Source organism: Octodon degus, unplaced genomic scaffold (assembly GCF_000260255.1).
Source record: "Octodon degus isolate 3935 unplaced genomic scaffold, OctDeg1.0 scaffold00015, whole genome shotgun sequence".
NCBI lineage: Eukaryota > Metazoa > Chordata > Mammalia > Rodentia > Octodontidae > Octodon > Octodon degus.
The window spans coordinates 17944027-17962385 of NW_004524591.1; the positions used below are offsets into that span (position 1 = coordinate 17944027).

General features: G+C 41.1%; 1 protein-coding gene and 1 pseudogene across 1 annotated transcript in view; one reads left to right on the forward strand and one right to left on the reverse strand.

The window, feature by feature from the left end:
• Jazf1 (JAZF zinc finger 1) overlaps window positions 1–18359 on the reverse strand; it is a 177714-nt gene that overhangs the window by 134368 nt on the left and 24987 nt on the right. The window lies entirely within an intron of this gene.
• On the forward strand, window positions 13801–15543 carry LOC101565299 (annotated as a pseudogene).

The window sequence follows — 18359 nt, forward strand, 5'->3', positions numbered from 1 at the left end:
CCCCGCTGGCTCTGAATGACTTCAGGGCAGGTTTGGCTGGCTTAAGTTGCGGGGATGGAACCACAGCAACCTGAGCCTGACTGCTTTCTTGAAGCAGCCACTTAAAGAACTGAGCTAAGGGGCAGGCCCTGCTCAGTAATATTTGGGAAATTACCCTGTGGTCCATAGTCAGAAGCATTAGGAAGGCTAAGCCTCATGGCTGGTCCTCACCACCTAGGTATCCAAGGAGCTCTAACAGTTGAGTAATTCACAGTCGGTCATGACCCACAGATAACAAGGGGTCGCTTTTCTAAAGACAGAAAGCTTTTGTGCTAAACCCTTGAATCTCCTGGAGACAAGGGAAGTCAAAGGGACCCCATCCTTGCATTTTATAAATTATGCATACTAGTTATATCTGGACTCTTACATCAATTGGAGAACAAATTCACAGAAGAAAGCAAGCAGGCTTTGCCAGGCTATAAATTGATTGCCTTTAATGGCACTGCTTTCCTAGCTGCTATTTTCATTTTGATATTTAGCGCTAGAGTTAAAATCACTTTTAATCAGCAAAAAAAAAGTGGTTGTTTTAAAAACAGTAACTTAACATGCTGAAGGGACAGTTTCCTCTGATTCTAATTCTGGGGAATTTGAACTTTGGCCTTTGTGGAATAATCCTACATATGCTTATCTGAAATAAACAGCAAATCTTTTTGTCTCTTTTTAATCAACAGGCTAAAGTTCTCCAAAGGTTAACAGAATGTTCTCCAAAGGCTAACAGAATGAGCCTATGCCATTATTGTTCCTGTCCAAACTCCACCAAATGGGTTGGGATTCGCCTCTTTAATAAACCAACAAAATGAATACAAGGCGTTTCAGAATTACAGAGCCAGATTCTAAATTAAACTGTGCTGCAAAGTGGAATTTGTTGGATTGACTTGCTGTGTAGGAAGGTGAACACATGAAAGAAGCATTTCCCAGGAACATATACTACAAACGCTTTGGCCTGCAACATTCTGCAAACTTATTTCCTACTTGCATCAAGGACAATTATAGGTCTCACAACCATCATCTTGTTCCATATTTCAGTTAAATTTCAGTTAACTCTAAACTGGAAATAATGCCATGTGTGGGCTCTATTCCAGTTGTGAAAAGAATTAGAATTAATTTTTGGATGAGAAAAGAATTGAAGGGCTACGGATATAGCTCAGCAGTCTAAGTGCCTACCTGGCAAGCACAAGGACCCAAGTTCAATCCCCCATACCACATGCCATGCTGGCCCTGGAATCTCGAGTGTGTGTTGCCAGCCCCAAGACTGGGCGTGGTGGTGCACGCCAGTAGTCACAGCATGGGAAGGCTGAGACAGGAGGATCACTATGAGTCCCAGCTACATAGTGAGACTACTGCACCAAATTAATTTTGAAAAAAGATTAAAAAAAAAAAATCTATTCTTCATGATCAGTGTTATGTAAACTAAAGGACACTGAAGGTTAAGTGTCAAGTTATTTTGATGTAATTTCTTATTTTGTTGTAACATGATGTCTTACGTGGGAGTGAGGCTAACATCTGAACCAGCACTAATGTACTGGTGACCCAGTGGTGGCAGTTCTGAACTTCTCCATCCCCGCTCCCACCTGTGTGGGGATTAGTAGCAAGCTAAATTTCCCTTGGGAATGTCTAATACATGTTATCATGTGAAACTCACATCATAGGAGAAAAAGTTGGAGACTCTCTGGAAATAGCATTAAAACATCTATATTCTCTCCCCCTCTATCAAAACACTTCTGAAGAAAAAGATCATATAAAATAATCTACAAGACCAAAATTTATTGGCTCAGCGAAACTATTTGTTTCAGAATCATTTGAAATATGGAAAGTGTGTATAGACATCTGGACAAAACGAAGGGCAGAGCTCAGTGACCTCTATCTTATGGAATATTACATGGTCGTGAAAGAGCCATCCTGAAGATGCAGCAAGGAAGAACATGCTCAGGAGACAAGAAATAATTTTTTTTTTTTTTTTTTTTGGTGGAAGCAGGGATTGAACTCAGGCCCTTGTGCTTGCCAGGTATGTGCTTATTCTACTGAGCTATCTCCCCAGCCATAGGAGACAAGAAATAAATGTATGTCCACATTATAACTTTATGAAAATGGTTATAAAATTGGAATGAGACTCAAAAAAACGAAGGAAACACAGTGAAACTTGGGCAAGAATAGTAAAATATAAATGATTTACCCCATTGTACTATTTTCAATTTTTACTTTAGTACTTCTTTCTTTTTCTTTTTCTTTTTTTTTTTTTTGTACCAAGGATCGAACTCAGGACCTTGTACTTACTAGGCAGGCACTGATGCCTCTGAGCTATTTCCCTGGCCCATACTACTTCTTTAATTATTTAGAAAATAGTTTTTGTTTTTCTTTGAAACATGCGTGGTCTCAAATTCCATGTGTAATCTAGCTTTCAGCAGGGTAAAGCAGAAGGGTCACCGCACGTCTGAGGCAAGCATGGGTAATACAGCGAGCTAGAGGCCAGCCTGATCTACACAGCGAGACTGTTCCTCCACCCTCCGCAAAAAAAAAAAAAAAAAAAAAAAAGAATTAAAAAAGATATAGGTTTTCTTTAATGACCTACTACTTTTCATTAAGATAACCAAAAAGAGACAATGGAAAAAATTGAAAGAAAAAGAAACCAATTTATTCTCATAGTCAGGGATCTTACAAAAGGTTGATTGAGTAACTCATGTATCTGGTCCTTAAAATATTGCCTCAAATGAGTCAAGGCAATCTCAAAAAAAGTTATTAAAAGCATAAAGGGAGCAAGACACATTCCCAGTGTGCCTTGTGCTCTGGAATTTATTGCAGCAGCTACATTTGTGAGTGTGTGGGGATGTTCGTACGTGTGTCTTTTCTCTAACATTATCAGCATGAGAAGAACTAGAAAAGCACTGCAGATTTTTCAGAAGTTCAGACAGCTATGACAAGTACAGGGTTTCATTTATAGACACCGGCACTGCACATTTCAGTACGTATCAGACACAAAGGTTAAAACATGTACATACTGTTCTTCAGCATGAAATCTAAGCTAAGATCTAACTCTTGACAGTACCAAAAAGTTGCATTTCTTATTTTTTCAAATTGTTGCACATCCAACATAACTTTGATCCTTGATTTTTTGTAACTCAGATAAGCAAACAAAAAAAAAATCAAGCATCTAATATAACTGTAATCATTTTATATGCAAAATCTAAGAAAAAGCATATAACTGATAACAAGTACTAAAAGAAAATTCAAATATGTTTTATAGCTGTGTGTCTCACAAAGCAGATACATACACAGTTAATATTAATACACATAAATATCTATCACTCATGTCTACCGATATCCTGGGTTGATTTTTTAAAAAATGTTTTGTTTATTTGATACAGGTTCTTGCTATGCAGCTCGGACTCATAGTGATCCTCCTGTCCCAGCCTCCCCAGTGCTGGGATTAGAGGTATGCACCATCACATCCTGTTTTGGTGGCCAGCTCAGCACGCCTGAGGTTCCAGGGATGGCATGGCATGTGGTAGTGGGGATCGAACCTGGGTCCTTGTGCTTGCCAGGCAGGCACTTAGACCGCTGAGCTATCTCCCTAGCCACCCTGAATTGATCTTTGAAATGAATAAGGACTGCAGATCCCAGCATCCCTGAATCTCCCCCACAAATCTAACTTCATGAAATAAACTGGTGAACATCTCCTTTTTAAAAACCATGTGACACCTCTTTTTAGAATACATTTGCATATACTCAATAAAGAGTTGATTAATCCTTCTTGATCTTTACTCCTAACAAAAAAAGAAAGATACTTGTATTTTATAAATCCTGAGCACATTGGAGTTTGGTAAGTTTAAAGACTAATCAAAAATCAAAGAGAAAAATAAAGTCCCAAATCATAAATCTTCCCTGACTAGCAGGCATTCCTCCCTTATCCCTAAAAGAAATTCATTCCTGCACATCTTGTTTGCATTTAGCTTCTGAAGTTTGTCTTGTTCCATCTCTAGAACAAGTCAAGAGGCAGGGTATAGAGATACGACTGCATGACTAAAAACACATGAGTAATGCAGCCATTACATATATAAAAATAAGATGAGACAGAAAAATATTAACTGTCAAGTGACATGTCACATGGATACACATGTTTCTGAATTTTGTCATGAATGTTCAACCTGAAAGCTACTGGAAGAATCCAATCTTTCCCTTCCCTGCTATTGCAAAACATGGTAATGAAATCAGGAAAAACGAATGCTTTATGAGCAGCATTCTGGCATCACTTTCAAGTTCTACAAGATTTGCTAAAAGAAAAAGTATTCAACACATCAACACTCTAGAATGCATTTCACAACCATGCAACAACGTGCAAGACTCTCCTGCTAACACACCAGGTTCTCCAGGGCAGCAGCTTGCAGGCAGAGTGAGTTTTACTCTTAAGAAGACAGGGCTGCTTTTCTTTTATCCCCACCTGCCTTTTCTGACACCAGCCTTATGTGATTTACAGTATTTTTATTACAAATGTGGTAATGAAACCTCACTTTGTGCAGAGTAGGGCGGTGACGAGGGAATTGGGTGGTTTGGCAATGGATGGAGGAGTGAGATGCAAGTGAGAAAACACAATTCAGGTTGACAGTGACACCGCCAAGTTCACGGGGTCCTGCAGTGCAAGGCACATGGTGGTCGTGGCTGTGCCTGGAATGAGATGAGGGCCACAAGCTGGCCTCCCCTCTTCTGAGCCTCCATAAATGCAGAGGAGAAGCAGAGGATAATTGTGTGCAGGGACCAGCACTGGTGGCCAACATTCTCTAGTGAGAAGGCAGGTTTCATTACTTGCTTTTTTTTGTTGTTAGTTGAAGCTTCTGAATACAATTCTTAGGAAACTCCCCAGAACTGATCTTGCCACCTGACCTTCCCATCTCTGGAGTCCTTCAGAGATCTGGATTCAGTTTTGAGAGCTTACAATTAAGCAACGTGAGAAGTAAGGATGAGGCAGGGGTTTGACTTTATAGCTGCTCAAGTTCAGACTAAAAAGAAAGCTCACTGGGGTGTCCAGGTCAACAGGCAAGACAGAGCAGAACCGCAAAGGAGTAAGGAACTAGGCTAGTCAAGATCCATGTCAATTCTAAACCAAGGAGTTTAAAAGAGCCCAACAATCATTTCTTATTACAATTTTTCACCTTGATCTCGCGTTTGTTTGGGAGTTGGGGGTGGGGCCATGGAAAAGACAATACCGGAAGTCAGCAGGTACATGCCTCCCTCTCTTTCCATGCTCAGAGATCTGGCTCCCTACTCTTCTACAGCCTTCATATTTTCATGCCTTGATCACGAGTGGTGAAATGAAAGGAATAAATCTAAACACAAGATGATCTTTACTGTGCAAGAATCATACGAATGTAGGGCATGGTGGTACACACCTGTAATCCCAGCACTCAGGAGGCTGAGGCGGGAGGTCTTCCATGGGTTGAGGCCAGCCTGGGCTATATGAGACCTTGACTTAAAAAAAAAAAAATCATACAAACATTTATCTAGGCAATCAGTTTCAAGCAAGAAATTTTGTATGAATCATTTACCCATTATTCTAAGACTACTAGGACGACAAATCAAGACTTTAACAGCACTTTATAGTCATCTCCCAGAAGATAGCTTAGAAATTGGATCCTTCAGGCATGAAAACATCCAGCACCTTTCTGACCATGCTATGGCCCTACTACATGCAAAACTGAACTTCACACTAATCGTTAAACACTATGTGCCAATGTTTTGCTTAGGATTAAATGGGCAAAAAAATTATATGATAATCCTCAATGCCAGCAAGGAAATAGTAAAACACTATTCTGATTCACCACTAGTAAGAAAAATACAGCTATCTATCCCTTATGAAAATAATTTGATGATCTGTAGCAAACAGCATTAAAGTGTTCAAATACTGCATAGGGAATTATAACATTATTTATAATAGTGACAAGTGGGAAACAATCCAATGTACTAAGTATTAATGCTCCCAAATGGTTGTTTAAAGATATTTATAGGTTAGCAAATGCTCACAATGTATGACAGAATGCTATGCCAGCCAGGATCCTGATTTTGGGAAAGAAAATGGAAAAATATGGGAAAAATACACAAGTATGAGGAAATATACAGAAATATTGAAAATGGTTAACTCTGGATAGAAGTATTTAAATATTCTCGTTATCTTCTTTAGTACATCAAATTTCCACCATGATTAGATGTTAGTTTTATAAGGTGAAAAATGTGATTTTAATAAGCTGTTGAAGCAAACAGGCAAAATCACAACCAAGTATTTCTGTTGGTTAAGTTTTTCAACATTTGGCCAGGACTCAGAAGCGTCAAGTTCCCACTCTGGCTAAGAAAGGGCAGGACAGACACTCACACATCCTACGAGGCTCTGGAGGACATTTGGGTGAGGTATCTCAAGATTTTGGCTGGTGGAAATGCACCCTGCAGGATTAATGCACAAGAGTGCGAAAGACGTAAATCTTAGCTGTTCACAGTTACACTGATTACATGCTAGCACTTTAAAAAAATGAAAACTATCAAATGTTCAATAAGAAAGATTGGTTGCATCAATTTTTAGTAAACCTATACTAAGCCTATAGGAGGCTAATATGTACCTAATATAATGACAATGTATCTGTAATTAATAATGTACAAATACTTGCACAATGCATCTATTTTCAGAAAAGAGGGATTACAAAAATGGAATAGACAGTGTGGTCCACTTATATATATAAATTAAAAAGTACATGTGTCTATGTAAAATTCTAGAAGGGCAAAGTGATGTTTCCTGGTATGATGTTGCAAACAAAAATTATTTTCATTTTTCTCTTACAGGTTTTATTGATACATGAGTCATTAATAATAAGAACAGCTTTGTAACATCCAAGAATTTCAGAAGGGTTTAAAAAATTCTGCAACAGAAACTTGTGATCCCAGAACTACCAAAAGAAATAAAAAGCTGGGCTGGGGTGAAAGCTCAGTGGCATAAGTGCCTGCCTGGCAAGGGCAAGGTCTGGAGTTCCATCCATCCGGGCCTGGAATCAGGTGTCGTGGTGCATGTCTGGAATCCCAGTGCTGGGGAGGCTGAGGTAGGAGGATCCCTACAAGTCCGAGCTGTGTAAGGAGACCCTATGTCCAAAACAAAACAAAACAAAAAAAAAAAAGTAAAGAAAACAAAAGAAACAAAAGGCTACCAATACAAGAAAAGAGCCTCTTTCCTTCTCATGTCTGCTTCTGGAGACAACTATTCTAGATTTTACCCTTCTCCATTATGTTTACTTTTTAAAGTCACTTACAAACACATACACAGAGGCATGTTATTTTTATTTTAAAAAATTATAAAGCTGTTCTCATTTTGGGGAAGAAGGAAAAATATGAGCTACATCCATCTCAAGATGGCTTTGGGAAAGTGGTCAAAGCCAGCAGCAGAGCAAGACTTCCATGAAGCTGTCTGGGAGCTGCGCAGCACAAATGGCAGGACCACTGCATTCTGCTCCAACCTGGGCAGAAATGGCTCAGCGAGACTGTGGGTGCCTCTGACTGGGCAGGAGGAGAAAACAGAGTAAGACACCACCACCCAGCTTTGTCACGGTAAACTGAATAACATCTTCTTGCCACTCATATCTATGAATCCAAATTCTTCATGGTTATTAGAAATCACATGCTGCTGAATAGCAATGGAAAAAGGAGACCTACAACGAAGTTTCAAGTTTGATGCGTTTTTTTCCCACATACAGTAGATATATGGATAAACTCTTAAGGGAAATGAAAAAAATCTTATTTATAGTTGATGAAATCTGGGTAATATTTCTTTCAATCTTTTTCCTATTTTTTGTATTTTTATATAAAACATTTAAAGAGATACATTACCCTACTTATTGCTACTCAACAACTAGAATGGCAATTGAAATGACCGACACCATAAAACGTTACTGAGAATGCAAAATAATTGACCGCCTCACACCTTGCTATTAGCAAGTAACATGGTCCTATCACTTCAACACCCTGGATATTTCTCAATGTTAAACACACGACTGCACCAAAGCCAGCAACTACATTAGATATGAGTACATTAGATATGAGTAGTACATTAGATATGAGTGCTACAGGTTCTCAAAGCCTGATATAAGAATATTCATGGTCTCTTTATTTTTAGCAGTAAAAGACAATCAACAGAGGGTAAGTAAATACATTGTAATGTATATATTGAGATACCATGACAAGACAAAATATGACATAATGCATGGGGGTATTAGATGGCTAATGACCTCAAAATCCAGATTTAATTGCTTTACCATGACTGAAATTATTCTATACATAATAGAATTAGTCCCATAATTTATAGTTCACATAATAAACTTATTAGCAAACAGGAGAGGTAGTACCCATTGGTGAACAACATTTGTTAAAAAAAAAAAAAAGATAAATATTTGTTTTGAAGTAGCATAAAAGAGTTGGTACCAGGCAGAATTCCAGAGCTAGAACCTGATGTTTGTCATGAGCGTCACTTGTGATTTAAGGCGATTTGTATCTACAGAATTAGGTACTTAGGGCCTTACAATGTTTGTTCATTTTGACTTAAGATTTAACTTTGATATTATGCGCCCATATGCACGGCTCCTTTAAAAATCTAAAAAATGCCGGGGAGATAGCTCAGTAGACTAAGCACTTGTGCAGACCTGAGTTCAATCCCTGGCTCGGGGGTGAGGGGGAGGGGGAATCTAAAAAAGAACCTTGTTGTTCTAGCCCTTAAGATAAATCTATGCCAAGGATCAGAAAGTGTTATTTTTCGAAAAGTTTAATGAGCTAATGGCATAACGTGCTTTTATTATTTAAAGCAATCTGGCTTTGGGTTTCAAACATACGCCTGCCGCCTAACGAAGATTAATGCAATACAGAAACTAGCTTTTCATCATACTTACTCAGCTCAGGAGAACTGTATATCACTAAATCTGGTTGGTGCCAAACACAATGATAAAAAGGACAATAAAAGGGAAGCAGGAATTTTTGTCTGGGCAAAATGAAGAACAAATCTAAGCAATGTTTTAGCCAAGATGCTCCAAACGATTCCATCCCAGTAATGAAGATGAAAACAAATATAAAATGGACACCGGATCCTCTTTTTCCCAGTAGCTGACATGACAGAGGCATCTGCACATGGCCCACGCTGCCCATAGTGCTCTCTTCGTGACTGGGGGATGGTGACGCCACTCAGTCTGGGGCAAAAGGCAGACTTGCATCACATCTGACAGAGAGGCAAAGCCCCCAGTTTGCCCAAGTGACACTGTGGTTCTGAAACACACTCGTCCTTGCAAAGCTCTCCATTTGAAATAAAAGATTGAGTCTTTGCAGCCCGGCACAATCAAGCAAAGATACACCAGCTCCAAAACCCACATCAAATTTCTGATCTTGACACACGAAATACTATCTCTCAACTGCTCATCAGCAGGAGCTGGCAAGAGGCACTGAACGCAGGCCTCACCATCTGTAAATAACACAGGCCCATGTTGTCACTGAACTCTGCAGGGACATTTCAGTGATCAGGAAAAGGTGGAAGCCAGTGGGAAGGCTTCTCTGCGAATCCTTTTGCTTGTCGAACATCACATTTATGGCCTTAGCAACAGTGCAGAGTGAATTGATTGTCAAGGAAAATGCACTAACTTGAATCAAGCCAGGGAAAAAGCCCCTGAGACAAGGCTGACATGAGCACAGTGACCAGAGCTAAATCACCACCTGCTTAGGATGGAATGAAAAATCCTCCTCACTTGTCATTTGGTTTTATCAGCAACTGGAGACAATGACATAAAATACAACCTAGCACTTAAATTATTCAAGTCTGGTAATTCTACATGGTCTGCACATCTGAATAAAGAACTATGTGTGTGTGTAAATTTCGAGCTTCAGTATTTTACAGGCACTGTGCCTTACACAGGACAATAGAGCGGGAGGCTTGGAAAGTGGAGGCTACCTTGGCCACACTCGTTCTCTGCAGTGATCTCCTGCTACCTAAGAATGTTGGCAATCTGGTGATGACAAGAATGGGGATGTACCAGGAAACATCTAAGAACTCAACTCATTTACTAGCTGGGGACTTAGGCAAGTCTCTGATCTACGTGAAAAATGGTCTAACAGTAATCCTTTAAAGTAGAATCATGACTCACTTAAGCAAACATACAATTTAACAAGAAATCTGATGTCTGGAAATATCTGTGAAGCTGCTTTTGTAAAATACAAATTCTAATACACATTTTAGGGTTTTTTTTTTTGTTTTTTTTTTTTTGTATTTTAGGGAAGGGTCTACAGGATGTTCAGGGTCTCACTGCTAGATCAGACTCTTAGTGATCCACCCTGTTTATAGCCTCCCAAGAGCTGGGATTACAGGTGTGCACCACGCCCAGTCTCAATTGCCAGCTCAGCATGCCTTCGGGGCAAGGTATGGCAGGCCCAGGGATTAAATCCCCACCCCCTGCACCTGCTTGCAGACACTTTAATCCACTGGGCTATTTGGCCGGCCACACATTTTAGTTTTGGATATTGCTTCTGCTGCAACCTATTCTACAGTATAGTGTGATGTTGTGTAGCAATTGTGGAACACTGTAGGAAGCAAGGTGTTGCATTAGTACAGAGAGGTTGTGACATCCAGGAAAAAATAAGAAACCTGATGAACACACATGTAGGTACACACATAGCACATACATATGTATATGTACCTCAAAAAGTTTGACTGTTTAGAAACTGTGCCACCTAACTCAGATGTTTTTATCTTCTAACTGAAGTACAGTGTTCAAAAAGTTATTTGTAGGGCCAGGGAGATAGCTCCACAGCATAAGAGTCTGCCTGGCCAGTGTGAGTTCCTGAGTTTGATACCTAGTACTGTAAAAAAAAAAGAAAGAAAGAAAGAAAAGAAAAAAAAGAAAGGCAGTTTGTATATGATACTAATCACAGTACTTTTATAGGAGCTGTACTAAGCACATCACTTTTTTAAAAAAAAAATTTGTACTGGGAATTGAACTCATGCCCTCATGCTTCCCAGGCAAGCACTGTGCTGCTGAGCTATACCTCTGACCCATTATCACACCAGTTTGAACCTGTAGAAGTCATAGGTGTTTTGATAACATGGTAGGATAGTAGAAGGTATCTCAGAACATTTATACTTACTACTAAAGTGAAACTATTCTCAGGACCTACAATTTCTCAGTGGAAGACCTGACCAAGAAGCACATACTACTATAGTACAAACTCATAATTTTATATTTTGACAACTGCATTTTAACAAGTTGCTTTTCCTTGAAATCTTATATATTTTAGTTCGTAAATTTAAAAACATTATTTTGGGAAGTAATCCAAATAATTCACCAGCTTGCCAAAGGGGTCAAAGTCACACAAAATATAAATGAATAAATAAATAGCAAAATAAAAGATTAAGAGTTCTCACAACCTCCCTGGGGCTCCATTTCCTCAGGTATGGCAGGGAGATACAAGCTGAGGCCCGGTCACTGTGAGGATTAGTGACCTAGCCAAGCACACTGACTAGCACCCTGAACCTAGCAGGTGCTCAACAAAGATTCTCCTCTATTGCAAACAATGGAACAAAACAAGTAATTCTCTGTCTACTGTATTTCATCTTTTTTATAACATGAAATTTTTTTTTTAATTTTAGGGAAGGGTGTATAGGGTGTTCAGGGTCTCTCTACTAGATCAGACTTGTAGTTATCCTTCCGGTTACAGCCTCTCGATTATAGGTGCACCACCATGCCCAGTCTCAATTGCCATTTCAGTGTGTTCCAGGGGCAGGACCAGCATGGCAGGCCCAGGGACTGAACCCCCAGCTGCTGTGCCTGCTTGCAGGTGCTTTAATCTGCTGAACTATTTGGCTGGCCTGAAAATTTATTTTCTTTTTCCTTTTTTTTTTTTTTTAAATGTATTTTAGTACAGGGATTATGGGGTCTCACTATACAGATCAGACTCAGTGATTCTCCTGTTTTCAGCCCCCCAAGCGCTGGGATTACAGGTGCACCACGCCCAGTTTCAGTAGCTGCCTCAGCACACCCTGGGGGTGGGGCCAGCACAGCACACCTCCGATCAAACCCCCATCCCTGTGCCTGTCTAAGCAGGTGCTTTAGTTCACTGAGCTATTTGTTTATTTATTTGTGTGTGTGTGTGTGTGTGTGTGTGGCCAGCTCAGCCCACCAGGGGGCGGGGTTGGCTGGCATGTGGTGCTGGGGGATTGAACTGTGGTCCCTGTGCTTTGCTAAGCTTGTTCCAAGTAGGTGCTTTAGACCACTGAGCCATCTCACCAGCCCTTCACTGAGCTATTTGGCTGGCCCTTTGTAACATGAAAATTTCAATAAAACTTTAAACAACTTCAGGATAATGGTTTATTTTTATTTTTATTTGTTCTTGTGATTCATAATGCATACATTCATCCTAGGAGTTGGTACAAACACATATCGCATCTTAATCTGCTTTCTTACAATTTGTCTGTCATTTGCTGGATGGGCCTGTGTGTTGTCTGGGATGAAAATGTCTACACAGATGCTAAGTCCTTCTATGTCAGACTGCCCTTGCTGAAAGCAGTCAGGCACAGGTCAGAGGCGGGGCACTCCAGGGCAGCTCTTGCATGGTGGCTGGGGTCGAGGTGGTTTTTCAGGCGACATGCAGCTGAGTTAGCTGCACTGCCCTGAGCCAGTGACCGAAGTCTTGGCGATGGTGGAGGAAATGAGAACAAGTTATTTAGAAACTGGGAACACAGAGGTATCTTAAAGGTTGCCAGTGAGAAGGCCCTCACAGGCAGGACGGGTCTTTAGGCTCAGCATAATGAACCTCAATGTGAGAAAATTAAGTAATGTTTCAACTTGAGTCCCAAACCAACAGTCTCAGCAATATGAGAGAATTCTGCAAATGGGAATGCACTAGAGCTACAGAGGGAAGATTCATGGTCTTCTTAATTAACTCCAAGGTGCTGCACATAAGGGGAAAGTGATAAATCAAGTAGATTACTGCCAGCGATCTGAATTTCCAAATGAAATAAGAGAGGTGTAGTGCCTCGAGTCATTTTGTAAATGTGTGTGGTGGGGGTGGGGGTGGGAGCGCCAAGGTCATCGCTTATGTTATAATTTGCCACTTTGTGATTTAATTTTATGCCATGTGCAAAGTGTTTGCCATAGTCAGGTGTGAGGAGGCAAGAGACAGAAAGATGAGTAAGATACACAACAGGAGGGCAACAGGAGACACACAGATAAAACTGCTTGTCATTCATGTGCTTATTCAGAATGTACTGGTTGTGACACTTGCTTTTTTGAAAACGGGAGGCTGAAATTGGGCTTTATACAGAATGCATATTATATATGTGTATTTTTTATTTTACATCACTCAAAGTCAGTAGAGACAGATCTAATACATTCTAAGCTATAGACAGTGATTTATTCTCCATTCCACTGTTGATGACTCACAGAAGACAATTATCTCCACACTTCCGAGATGCGCACGAGTGTCTGTTACACAACACTCTGACCCCAGAAACACCACGGCAGAGGGATGTGGAAGGACGGGAAGGCTCTGGGGGAGCTGAGCCTGTGCTGAACGTCCCTGTGCCACACGCTGAGCGGGCGAAAACGAGGATGGGAGGAAGCCTGGGACTGTGGAGCCAGGGAGTCCTTTCCAGGTGATGGGGCGAAGGTGCTGGGATGCAGCAAATGCAGACAGAGAAGCACATTACTAGGGACAAAATTTAGGGAGAAGTCGCTGCTCAGGTGGCAAAGATGCAGAAGAACCAGCATGGAGCAAGCTCAAGGGCCTAAGGGAGAAAAGATTCGAGAAGAAAGAGACGACCAACTTCAAAGCTGGTGGGAGAGAGAACAGACTTACAGAAGGTACTGCAGTCATCACTGCCAAGAAAACAGCAACCAGGAGGGGAAATCTTACAACAGGCAAGACTTTAAGGTATGAGTAACATGACTAGAGGAAGCCAGACAGCCAGAGTTGGAAGCTGCACAGATGAGAGATGGGTGCAGCATGCAGGCCATGGTGATGGCTCTGAACACAGGAGGGGAGAATCAGAAGAACATACATAAAAGATCCAGATGCATTTTGTGTTGAAAAAGAGGGAAGCTAAGACCAGACACGGAAACGGCCTCTGCTTTTCTTAGCACAGGAACCGAGTGCAACAGGGAATTCCTTTGGGAACTTGAGTATGGTGGGAAATATTTGAAACTGAACTGTGGTCAGTTAGCAAGGTTTCACTGGAGAGGAAAAGATTTCAGGGCAGTTTAGAGGGTCGAGCTGAGGATAGGAAGCTGGTGTTTGCAGTGGGATGAGCTGCACTACTCTGATTTTCTGGATTGACTATTAGCATCTGCAGGGTACAGAGGTGTAGGGTTTATCACAGGTTCTCTGGGTTACTCTTCTCTCTTTGCGGGGACAAAATACCCGGCACCCAAAATTAAGAAAGGAAAGGTTTGTTTAGCTCACAGTTAATAGAGGTTTCATGGAGCCAGCTCCAAGGCAGAGTGGCACATGGCAGATCGGCACATGGCAGAGGGCAGTAGTTCATGGTGGTAGAAAACAGCAAAGAGCAAAGGAAAAAGGGAGGAGCAGCGGCGGCAGGGACAGCCAGCCTCTTTCTCCTCTTTTACACTGTAATGCTGATCACCCACCGCAGGGTGGGTGCAGCGCTCACACCCATAATCCAGGCACTGGATCAAGAATTAATCGCAAACTCTAGGGGGTTCGGGTCCGGGAGCAGAGGGAAGAGCGGGCAGGTGGGAGGTGCTGGCGTCAGACGTGGAGGAAAGGAGAGAGTAGCCACCTAGAGGCCGTGGAGTCAGCAACAACGGAGCCGGCGAGCCGCTGCCACCGCGCCCCACGGCGGCCACCAAGGATACTCATGGGGACCACGATACCTCCATTGAGAATGCAGATGAATCCTACCATGACCCCCAGTTTGAACCAATAGTTTCTCTTCCTGAGCAAGAAATTAAAACACTAGAGGAAGATGAGGAGGAACTTTTTAAAATGTAAGCAAAATTGTTCCAATTTGCTTCCAAGAATGATAGTCCAGAATGGATGGAACGAGGCACGAGTGATGTCAAGCTCTGGAAGCATAAGGATAAGGGGACCATCTGCCTCCTAATGAGGGACAAGCCCCTTAAAATCTGCGCCAACCATCCTATCGCACCCATGATGGAGCGAACGCCAAATGCTGGCAGTGACCGCGCCTGGTCTGGGACACCCATGCTGACCTCGCCGATGAGTATCCCCAGCCGGAGGGGCTTGCCATCCGCTTCCTAAGTGCTGAGAATGCACAAAAACTTACACCAAAGTTTGAAAAATAAAAAAAAAAAAATTAAAAAAAAAAGAAAAAGAAAAAGAAACTGAAGAGAGAGAAAAGAAAGCACCAGGCAAAAATGACAATGCAGAAAAGTAGCTGAAAAGCTAGAAGCTCTCTCTATGAAGGAGGAGAACCACGACCCTGAGGAGAGGAAGCTAAAGAGAAGTCGGAGAAGCAAGGAGTCCTCTTAACTTCTCTCCTTTTCCTTTCTTTTTTAAATTTTGCCCTCCCCTTTTTTTGGTTTTAATCCCCCCCCAAGGGATTTTATATAAAGAACTGAATTCCATCATTCAGGCCTTTTTTGTTTTGTTTTGTTATTCTAAGTTTTTACCCTATTGAAGATGACTTCAGAAAATCCATTCCCTTGTCATGAAAATGTACTGTGCTAACTTTCTTTTCCATGGTGGAAACACTTATTTATAGCCATCAAAAACAGTAAATAAAAAAATTCCTTTAAAACCTGCAAAAAAAAAAAAAAAAAAAGAATTAATCACAAACTCTAGAAGCTGCCCCATGACTGCATGAGGCTTTAGGGGGACGCCTAGACATGAACCATAACACAGGTAAAGAAACAAAGTTACCAAGGCAGCCAGGTTATGGGTATAGAGGAATTAATCTTACTGGCTAATGCACAGTTGATGTCCAGCAGCCAGCCAAGTGTGGAGGCAAGATAAGGCAGGAAGGGCTGACTCCCTACAGGTCTTCAGCAAATGTGCAACCACAGACAGTGGTTAAGGGTTTAAGAAGGGTCAATAGGGAAGTCTCACAGTTGGGGTTAATGAAAAGCACCTTAAGAAAAGGTTCAGGAAATGCGTTTTTACATAAGGATTTTTTTTTTTTTTTTTTGGTGCCAGCAATCGAACTCAGGACCTCACGCTTGCTAGACAGGCGCTTCTGCTGCTGAGCTATCTCCCTGTCTCCCTGGTCCTACATTAGGATTCTAAGTCTATTTCCAGATGGTTTCAGCACCACTGAATTGTTATTGGTCTGCAATAAGATTGAAGGCTTTGAGAAAAAGTACTGCAGTTTTGAACCAGGCTCAGAGACATACAGCATCCACCATAAATATTGATGAGTAAATATAAAGATTAAAAACACCAGCTTAATGTAATCTGGGTTGTTTATGCAACTTGATTAAAACATTTTCCAGGAAAAAACTGTAGATTATAAAGACTTCCTGCAGCCCAGGGCTTAGCAAGTGAATCATTAGTACCTAGCTTTGCGAAGACTCATTTCTTCTACTATTTATTTTGTGCCAGCAACACAGCCTAATTCTGCTGGAGCAAGCCACAGTGTCCCACAAAGCCTCTCTTTCTAGGTTCCCAATACTCCTGAAGAGTGTATGGTCTCTGCAGCACACAATAAATATTGCCAAGAAGGCTAGAGATACTATAAAGCAAATCCGGCAGGCAGCCATCTCAACTGATGTCCATAAAAACATAGGCTAAGAAAACGGCAGCATTGGGCTGGTGAGATGGATCAGTGGTCTAAAGCACCTACTTACAACAAGTTTAGCAAAGCACAAGGACCGTGGTTCAATCCCCCAGCACCACATGCTGACCAGCCCCGCCCCCTGGTGGGCTGAGCTGGACACACACACACACACACACACACACACACACACACACACATAAAATAATTTGAAAAAAAGAAAATGGCAACATGAGACCTGAAAGCATGGAATAGCTTTATGGCATGCTTTAGGCCCCACCCCCAGCACACAGCAGAACTTCAGATCTGGTAGACACGGGAGGGAAATAGGAAAGTGGGCTTTGTACTGCAATAAATATGACTGCTCTTGGAAGACCATAAACAGGTGGTTTTGTGAAAAAAAATTCACTGCTTTTAAATTTAAAAAAAAGTCAAATGCTTTAGGCTTGTCTGTATAAAATAAATAGAAGGGCAGTACAAGCTCTGCTAATTACAGCATTTTTTTATTAAATGAGGCCATGACTGACTGTAATCTGGCAAAAATGACTCCAACTGTAACAGGATGAGTGAGAGTCAGGAAGGATTAGGTGTGGTTTTAGAGTGGAAAGAAAAGTAGGAAAAGGGAAAAAAGCTTTCATTAAACTGTTACATTCTGATGCAATGTGGAAAATAAAGCATCCAGACTAGTTTTATGTTCATTTGACACAAATGCTTATTTAGCATATTTTAACCTTAAATCACTGAACATATATATAGTAGCTGCTTTCGAGTCTTTGTCTCCTAAATCCAGCACCTGGGCCATCCTGGGGAAGGTGTCTCTTTAATGCTTTGTCTTCCTTCTCTAAAAGATTTTCCTGTTTCTTCATGTCTAGTAATTTTCTATTGTACAATAGACACTGTGATATGGAACACATTTCTACCATCCTGAGGTTTGTTCTAGAAGGCAGTTCAACTTCAGACTTTTCAAGCTGAGCTTATGTAGGCCTAGATTTATAATTTATTAGACCAAATCTCTGGAAAACCAAAATGTTTCCTAAGATTTTCTAACTTGTCAGGATTCACTTCTAAGATCTGGTCTCCTCTGATAATCTTTTTTTTTTTTTTTTGCACCAGGGATCAAACTCAGGACTTTGTACTTGCCAGGCAGGTACTTACACTGCTGAGTTATCTCCCTGGCCCCCTCTCTGACAATCTTACAGAATTTTTTTTTTTTTTTTAATCTGTAGGCATTGTTGGGGTGGCTCTACAACAAGCCATATTTTAGCATGAAGTTCTTATTTCTAATATGAGATCTTCCTGTTACCTCAGTTGGATGACTAGGACATTGGGTGGGATGGCCATACTAGAATGCAATATGGTGTCTCTATTCCATCCTCACCCTGAAGCAGCTGCTCTGAAAACAGGTACTGTATTACTCTGAACATATGCAGCTTACCGTCAGTCACAGGCCCATAGAGGACCCTCACAGAACTTCTGGAAGGTCTACATAGCACCCTTATCTTCATTTATCTTTTCTCTTATCACAAAACAAATTATGGAGAGAGGGAGAGAGGGAGGGAGGGAGGGAGGGAGGGAG